The 7,726-nt window shown below is 41.3% G+C and overlaps 1 protein-coding gene across 1 annotated transcript in view; it reads right to left on the bottom strand.

Moving 5' to 3' along the window:
- gcgra (glucagon receptor a) overlaps positions 1-6,286 on the bottom strand; it is a 31,578-nt gene extending 25,292 nt beyond the window's left edge. Inside the window, exon 1 of the mRNA XM_070923203.1 lies at positions 6,226-6,286. The gene's annotated coding sequence lies outside the window, so the exon portion shown is untranslated. The remainder of the gene's footprint in view (positions 1-6,225) is intronic.
- Positions 6,287-7,726: the final 1,440 nt, after the last annotated feature.

A 7,726-nucleotide genomic window follows, 5' to 3' on the forward strand; every position in this document is an offset into this window, starting at 1 on the left:
CCCACACACGTTACGAGGGAGGAGGGGGTATTTTTAGTGCCTCGCTGAGGTGGATCTGAACAAACATAAAATGGCTCAATACCATTACCTCCTCCAGGGTTTACGAAGCAGTTCAGAGAAAAGCAAAACCTTGTTGTGTTCTTTTATCTTTTCAAATCCTTTGCCGCACCTCTGCTGGTATTGATTCTCTTGCGATAAATCGTTTTGTTCTAGTCTCAACCCTGCATGGAAATGTCTCTTTGTGCACTGAAGAGGAATTTACTTCCCACAGGACGGGCAGGTTAACTCCCCCACCGAGCGAGACGTGAGCCAGACATGAGCACAACTACAACCTTTCAAACTCTCAAATCTGATCCACAACTTGACCAACAGTGACCCCTGAGCTGCCACGTGCACGTGGCCCCTGTTCGGTCAACACTGGAGCGTGTGGGCTGGTCATTAGTGAGTAATCATATAAGTCACATTGAGCCTGATAATGTGATTCATCTTAGAGAAAGACAAGTGATGTGTTTCCATCATCACAACCCACTGACTTCTCTCAGGCCAACATGACTTATCTGAGTCCTCTGAGATAATTCCAGTCATGACCTCCTGGCTGCACATCTCAGTCCATCTATAAAACATAAGCTCTGGTAGAATTTAATGGGAGTTTCTATTTACCATGACCCTAAGAAGTTGGGTTAAGTATTAACATATGGGAGGGAGCACTAAATTATTATTCGTCCGCATTTGTTGAGCTCAGATATCAAAGACGGTTGGCTCTCCGCTCTCACTCCCATACCTTGTTCATTTTATACAATCAAGGGTGTTGACAGTTTAACATACGAGACTTCAAAATACAGTTTGGATTTTCATTTAAACAGCATCTATCACTTTAAAATGAGAAAAAAATAATCACAAAAGTTGCTGGTTTTATTATCAGCAGTCAGCAAGAAAGCCAATGTCTTGTTTTATCCTACATAAAAGTGTATGCCAATTTAAGCAGACTTTGGAGCACGACATCCTAATACCTGCAATAAATTTTCACTCTTATCAGCTCTGTGTTCTGCTGTGTATTACATTTTAAAGGCAAACTGAAATTTTCTAAGAAATCAGTATGAAGGCATGTATATTTCATTCTGAAGTCGGTACTGCAGTTTGACAGGTCTAATGTCTGTGTAGGCAGGCATGAAAAATAGTTCATAAAATCACAACAGTTCAAGCAGCCACACCAGTTTACAGTTAACCAGCTGGGGGGCCGACGTTGTTAATATGTCCAAAGACTGTTTTATACTTTTCTGAAAAATGGAAAATTAAAAAATAATTGAAAAATAACGGCATCATCATTTTAATTTATGTTTCCTTACACAAAAACATTAAAATATCTGTTTGAAAAAATAATGCTAACTGTATGTTACAATGTCTGAAACATTGTGTTCATGTAATAATAATAATACTTGAAATGTGGCACTGATGGCACTTATTTCATACTAATCCAAAATAAGTCTTCTGCAGAAACTCATTCTCTGTGGCAGCAATTCTGTAATGAAGAAACAGGATTTCCCTTTAAAGGATGAATGATTTTAAAAAGTCATTATTAATGACACCAACATTTACAGCGAGCAGGTATTGATTTAAAATAATGCATAAATAAATCTCTCTACTTCACTGAACAGCACCAGCTCCAACAATCAGTCAAGTCGCCTTTGAACCTCGTACACACTGTGATGCTGTAATCCTCAAACTATTCCTTGTGGGACGTTCTTGAAACTGATAGAACGAAGACGGGAGGAATATGATTTAAGTGTTTCGGTGTCTGGCTGAATCTTTGTGGTGTGCGGATCAAACAGCAAAGCTCTTACAGAACCAAGAATGAAATGAGGCATCTATGGTTTTGCTTTATTTACTATATTAGAATAGGTTTTTTAAGTCTAGCGCTTGAAAGTGGGAAAAGAAATGACGCAATGTTTTGTGACTGTGGCGAGACACACGATGACCACGTTTTAGCTCTTTGCTGTTGACAGCAGCTGAAGCTCAAGTGCTGATTCCTCTTGACCGCCGCTGCAGAAACAATCCAGCGAGTCCACCGTGAGGGGACGTACAACTATTTTGGCGTGTCAGATTGATTAATCATGTCGTTTTCCCACCGCAGAGCAGGCAACATCAAAACATTGTCTGGATTTGTTCACAGGGGCAGGAAGGTAAGCTGCTGGCAACCGCCCAGATCACAGTAAGTGATGGAATGTGCTGCACCTCATATCTGATTCTGGTCCTGGTACTGAGCGGAGAACATGGAGGAAAGGCAACAGACGCTGCTCAGAGAACAGAGAGCCACATCAGGACACGGTCTGCTCTGCGCTGTGGCCTTTATGGAGAAAAACGTGTACAGGCAGCCATGACAGACGCAACAAACAAAATGAAGAAACGCTAACGTGTTTAGCCTTATTTGGGCATGTATGTCAATCAAAACATCCCTCAAAATCCCACACAAGGAGAAATCGTAAGTTAACCTGTGTGTGTCCTCCACTTTCACCATGACCATACAGCAAATGGTTGTTACTCTATAAAAAACAAATAAGCAATTAGATTTTCCTCGAGAGGTAAAGAGCTTGTTTCGAAGAAGTTTCATTAAAGGAACTGGCAGTCGCTCTGCTACTGGCACACTGTTAGGTGTACCTGGGAAGATTGAATAAACTCTTTCACTTATCCATTTAACCCAGCACGTGCCCGAAAGTTGGACAGCGAAATCACACATCAAGTTGTTGCTCAAAGCAACATGGGAGTCGATGTCTATTCAATAAGCTGTAGATGTTTCCTGCCGTTAACAGGAAGGGATCGGTTCTGATCCTTCCTGTTCAATTGTGTATATAAACACTGTGTATCTGTACGTATACAGTGTGTTAGAGAGTAAGAAAGAAAGAGTGCACGTATGTTTTACTGGTGTGTATTCTGTACATGGCTGCAATAAAATATCTCACTTTAATGGCAGATTTTTGTTCCTCATAGTATGAACTGCAGATTGGCCCCAGTTTATTTTTGAAGTGCAATATCTTTGACATTGCCGGATGGTTATTCACAAAACACAGGGCTAAGTGGAGCCCAGCGGCGGTATCCAGACGGACCTTTATAATCCAGAGTGACAGCTCTTTGTAGTGGAAGCTATTCTTAGCCCTCCTGGGCCCGTTTGAATCGGAGCCCGTAGAGCTGCACAGGACGTCTATGGTCACTTGATGGGTGCTGACACCTACACTCCTCTTCACACCTGTCCTCTGCACCACCACAGGCCATCATCCAGCAGAGGAGCTCCTGATTATCCCCCTCTTTAGCTCTGCCTCCAGTGTGCTCGCTCAGTCTCTTTGTGTCTCTGTCATTTAGACTGTTTCTACCTCTTCGTCTCTAAGAAAAAAATAGACTCACTCGCTCTTTCTGTCACTCTCATCTTGTTAGATTGCTCATACTCAGGAAACTACAGGAGGTAGAGATATGTAAGACTATCCTCTCTCTTCCTCTCTCAAGCGTCAAGTCTTTCTTTTGTTCACCTCTCTTTAACCTCAATCCTGCAGCGTGTCAATTACATACTGCAGCACACCATCATGGACGGGCAAAATGCATTTTCAGGTGTCAGATAAAAACGTGTCAAATTCAATACAATGCATTTAACAGTGGCCAACAACTGTGAAGATATACACTTGAGTCCAGAGAATCAATTGATCTGTGTTATGTGTCCTCCCCATCTGTGATTTTATCCCTCACCAAATGTCTTCCCCATACTTCTCCAGCAGCCACAGTTACCACAGACAGAAAGCTGAAGGTTTACAGGCAGGATAACATCGGTCTTTGGCAGCCTGAGTATCCAGCACTCGACTCCGCAAGTTACAGATCAAAGATGCACAGGGACACGCAAATGTTTGTGAACAAGGAAAAGCCCTAAAGCGCTTTGGAGACAGCACTGTGATATACTGTAGTCTGTTTGGATATGGATGTATGGCTAAATGTAGCTTCAATAGTGTAAGGACATCTCCCTCTTCTTCAACATGTTTGGAGGTTATATTATATGTTGTATGTGTTGGGTGTTGCAATGCCTTCTAAGTCAAGAGAAGAGTCAAAGAAAACATGAATAAACCGCCGCAATCATTGACACACAGTCCCTTACTGAGTTGTAAATGTTTATTTTCTTAAAACAGATAAAAATCTACTTGCTGGGTAGGACTATTTCACTGGACTCCGATACAAATCACTTTATTCTTTTACGGTGATGTGCCCATCCTGCTGTTTTAATACAAATTTCTAGACAAAGTCCTGAAAAATCTGTCTTGAAGGCTGAATGTAAGACTAAATGACTTATTAAGACAGTTACACTTTTATGAACAGACTGCTCCTTGCCCTGTCATCATGTGCGACATATAGTCAGCTGTAACCACCTGTTATTACTCATCTCTCGAACTTACTGCTGAGATAACTACTGCTCATCCTGACAAAGCACAAATACACAACACAGCATTAGCTCTCAGCAGTGATATTTTTGTGGAAAGAAATTTCCAACAACAACTAACCTCCTGTTTCCTACCACATAAGCACACTCACACCTCACAGCATTGAGAGGAAGGAGAGTTGAGTAATTTCAATATAAATGCATCTTTTCTCATATGAATGAAAAAAAAGTCCTTATCCAAAGCTGATAAAGCCTGAAACAGTTGAGAGACCTCGGGGAGCTGGAGCTGAACAGTTTTCAGTTTTAGCCCCTGTTTGAGTAATTTAGCTGCCGAGCTTTTCAAATGCACAATGTGCTGCATGGATTTGAGGGTCAAATATATATGTAACCTACACAAATGCAACCCCTAACCCTCACATTATCATTAAGCATTTTCATCCACACACATAATGGAACTCTGCACCGAGAAAAGTCCACCCTGCTGATTGCAGTAGCACCTAGAAAGAAGAAAGGTTGCTTTATGCATCACAAAACTGCACTAATGTGTAGTTTGTATGCATTGAAGCACCTGTACGGCCCACTAATGTTTACAAATTACCACTAAAGACGACATACAGCGATACACATACTGCACAAGGGCTTCATCTCTGCATCTCTTATATCACTGCAGCAGATGTGTTGTGGTTGTAATGAACATGTTTGTTTAGTTTTGTGAGAAGTGTTTACCTAACAATTACATTTATTAGCCACATTCTGTGCAGTGGAATACAAGAGGCACAAGGGACTGAGGGCCAACATGTTTGTTCTCTCGCATGCGTGTTGCTGCCCAAGTGGGTCTAATTAGGATCAAAATCACAGACAATGAACTCCCCAAACAATTAAATTCATATGTATTCAGTGTTAAAGTGTGTGCAGAGAGGCACTCATGTGTTTATTCTGCCTGGTACATAATTAGGCGCATTTTTCTAATATACAGCTCAGGATGCCAATGGTTCAGTTGCTTGTGCCTTAAAATAGCCATTGTAAAATTAATTAATAAATAAATAATGTAAACATTGTCATGTTAAATATTTGTTTAAAGTCTTGAGCTTGTGCACATTTTGGTCTCACTTTTTATAATTGTTTCATAATTCTGTAAAATAAATGCACGAAAAGGGCAAAACAACTTAGTTATTCAAAACAGTGTTTGTTTGTTTTGTTTTTTTTGGTTCCTCAATCCTAAACAATGTTTAGGATGTCCGTTATTTTTGGTCTGAATTTAATCTGGTCTGGGATTTAGTTCGGTTTGACTGAGCTGAGGTGGCCAGACAAACAGTCACAACTCTGGAAACACTGCATTACTGTGTTCGGGTCACATTTACTTTGACATCCACTTAACTGAAACACACTTGTGGGTTTGACGGGCCGGGCAGCAGACCAAGTGCAGATTCCAGATAAAGGATGGTTTAGATAACGCGGCATTTGAACAGCAGCGATAAGTGACACTTACTGCAGCTGCTGGGAATCTAAAAACGATTCCAGAAATTAAACTGAGTCCCAACATGCAGGCTACCTCACGGGAAGCGTATACTGGCCAAAAATGTGTCTGTGGCTCGATTATGAGTTTGTAAATCGTATAAAAAGCATTTGGAACAAAAACATATTAATATACCACCCTGTAATTTCTCAATTTTATAGATTTTGTGTGGTGATCTTTTAAGATTTACTCCAGCCAATATCTTTTTCCATGTAAATGATGACAGCTCAGTTCAGTTGAAGCACACGTGGAAATATCACCAAACTATATTAAATAAATACAAAACAAATTATCCTACCGTTGACAGCGTATTTCCCCAATCTGTACTTCACTGCTGCTCATCTTCTGCTCATCTTCTGAGCAGCATCTGGCAGACAGTATTTCCTCTCAGTTCAAGTGGCTCCGCTGTAATCCAACTTTCACAATAAATTAACCGCCTGCTTCGTTCAGCCTCGGGAGTCCTCTGTCCTGTCAGCGACTGCGGATAAGTTCACGGTTTCCGCTTTTAAATGAAAGAGTTAAAAGCGAAACGGAATTTAAAAAAAAGTAAAGTCGACGGTTCAGCTGTGTGGTTGTGTTTGACACCGGTGGCTGAGTGAGCTCGAGGCGCACCGCTGCTAACGTGCGGTCCTTGTACCCGTGTGATGAAACAGTGGTGTGTGTGTGTGTGTGGGGGGGGGGGGGGGGGGGGGGGGGGGGGTCTAAACCCAGGACAAGGAATGTGTGTGTGTGTGTGTGTGTGTGTGTGTGTATCACTGTTTCTGAGCATCAGGGTTTGTTGAAAGAGGAAACATCAATTTGCTGCCTGAACTTCTGGTTTTAATGCTTGTTGTTTGTTTGTTTGTTTGTTTGTGTTTTTGGTTGCCACTAAATAACTTTATGTGCATGTTGGGGACTCAATAAATGTGACGCACAACAATCATCAAAGGAAAAGTTCGACATACAGCATATTGATGACAAGATCATCGGTAAATATACTACTGCTGGCATGCCAGCTAACTTAGCTTAGCATAAACACTGGAAACGTGTGAAAACAGCTAGCCTGACTCTAAGGGTAACATCTGCCTTCCAGCACCTCTAGAGTTTACAAATGAACGCATTGTACCTTGTTTTTTGATCTGGACAAAAACGTATGTAAAAATGACGATTCGCAGTTTTACAGAGGGTTACCTGCTGAACTATTTCAGCAGATACTCCAGGAAGTTACTGGTCCCAGCCATAGACTGTATAAAAGAAGTGGACGTAGAAACCGTGACGTCACCCATTGCTTTGTGGACTACCGTTTTGAGGCCTTGACTTTGGCATTTTGGCCGTCACCATCTTGGTTTTTTGGAGCCAGAAGTGAGCATACTTGGACGAGAGGTTGGAGCTGGGGATCTGAGAACCCGAGGACACTATGCACTCCCATCTATATCTTTATCGTCCAGACCATAAACTCATTAGGAAAATGTTTACTGAGGTAATAAATCAAGTGAGACGTAGGGTCATTTTTTCATAGACTTCTATACAATCTGACTTCTATTTTGCAACCAGTGGAGTCGCCCCCTGCTGGCCATTAGAAAGGTGTACTTCTGCACTGGCTTCACTTTCCCGAACTGGAGCTTGGTGCTTGGTCCCAGCCAAGAATGCCTGGTTCACATTTACTGTACAGACAAGAAGGTGAGTAAATTTATTTCCCAAAATGTCTACTACTTACTTCTTTAATAATGAATGATTTATGGACTGAGTGTTCGTGCATGTTAGTATGTGAGACATCCTCTAACTAAAATATATGTATAACATTCCTATAGGGACTGATA

Source organism: Enoplosus armatus, chromosome 17 (assembly GCF_043641665.1).
Source record: "Enoplosus armatus isolate fEnoArm2 chromosome 17, fEnoArm2.hap1, whole genome shotgun sequence".
Lineage (NCBI taxonomy): Eukaryota > Metazoa > Chordata > Actinopteri > Centrarchiformes > Enoplosidae > Enoplosus > Enoplosus armatus.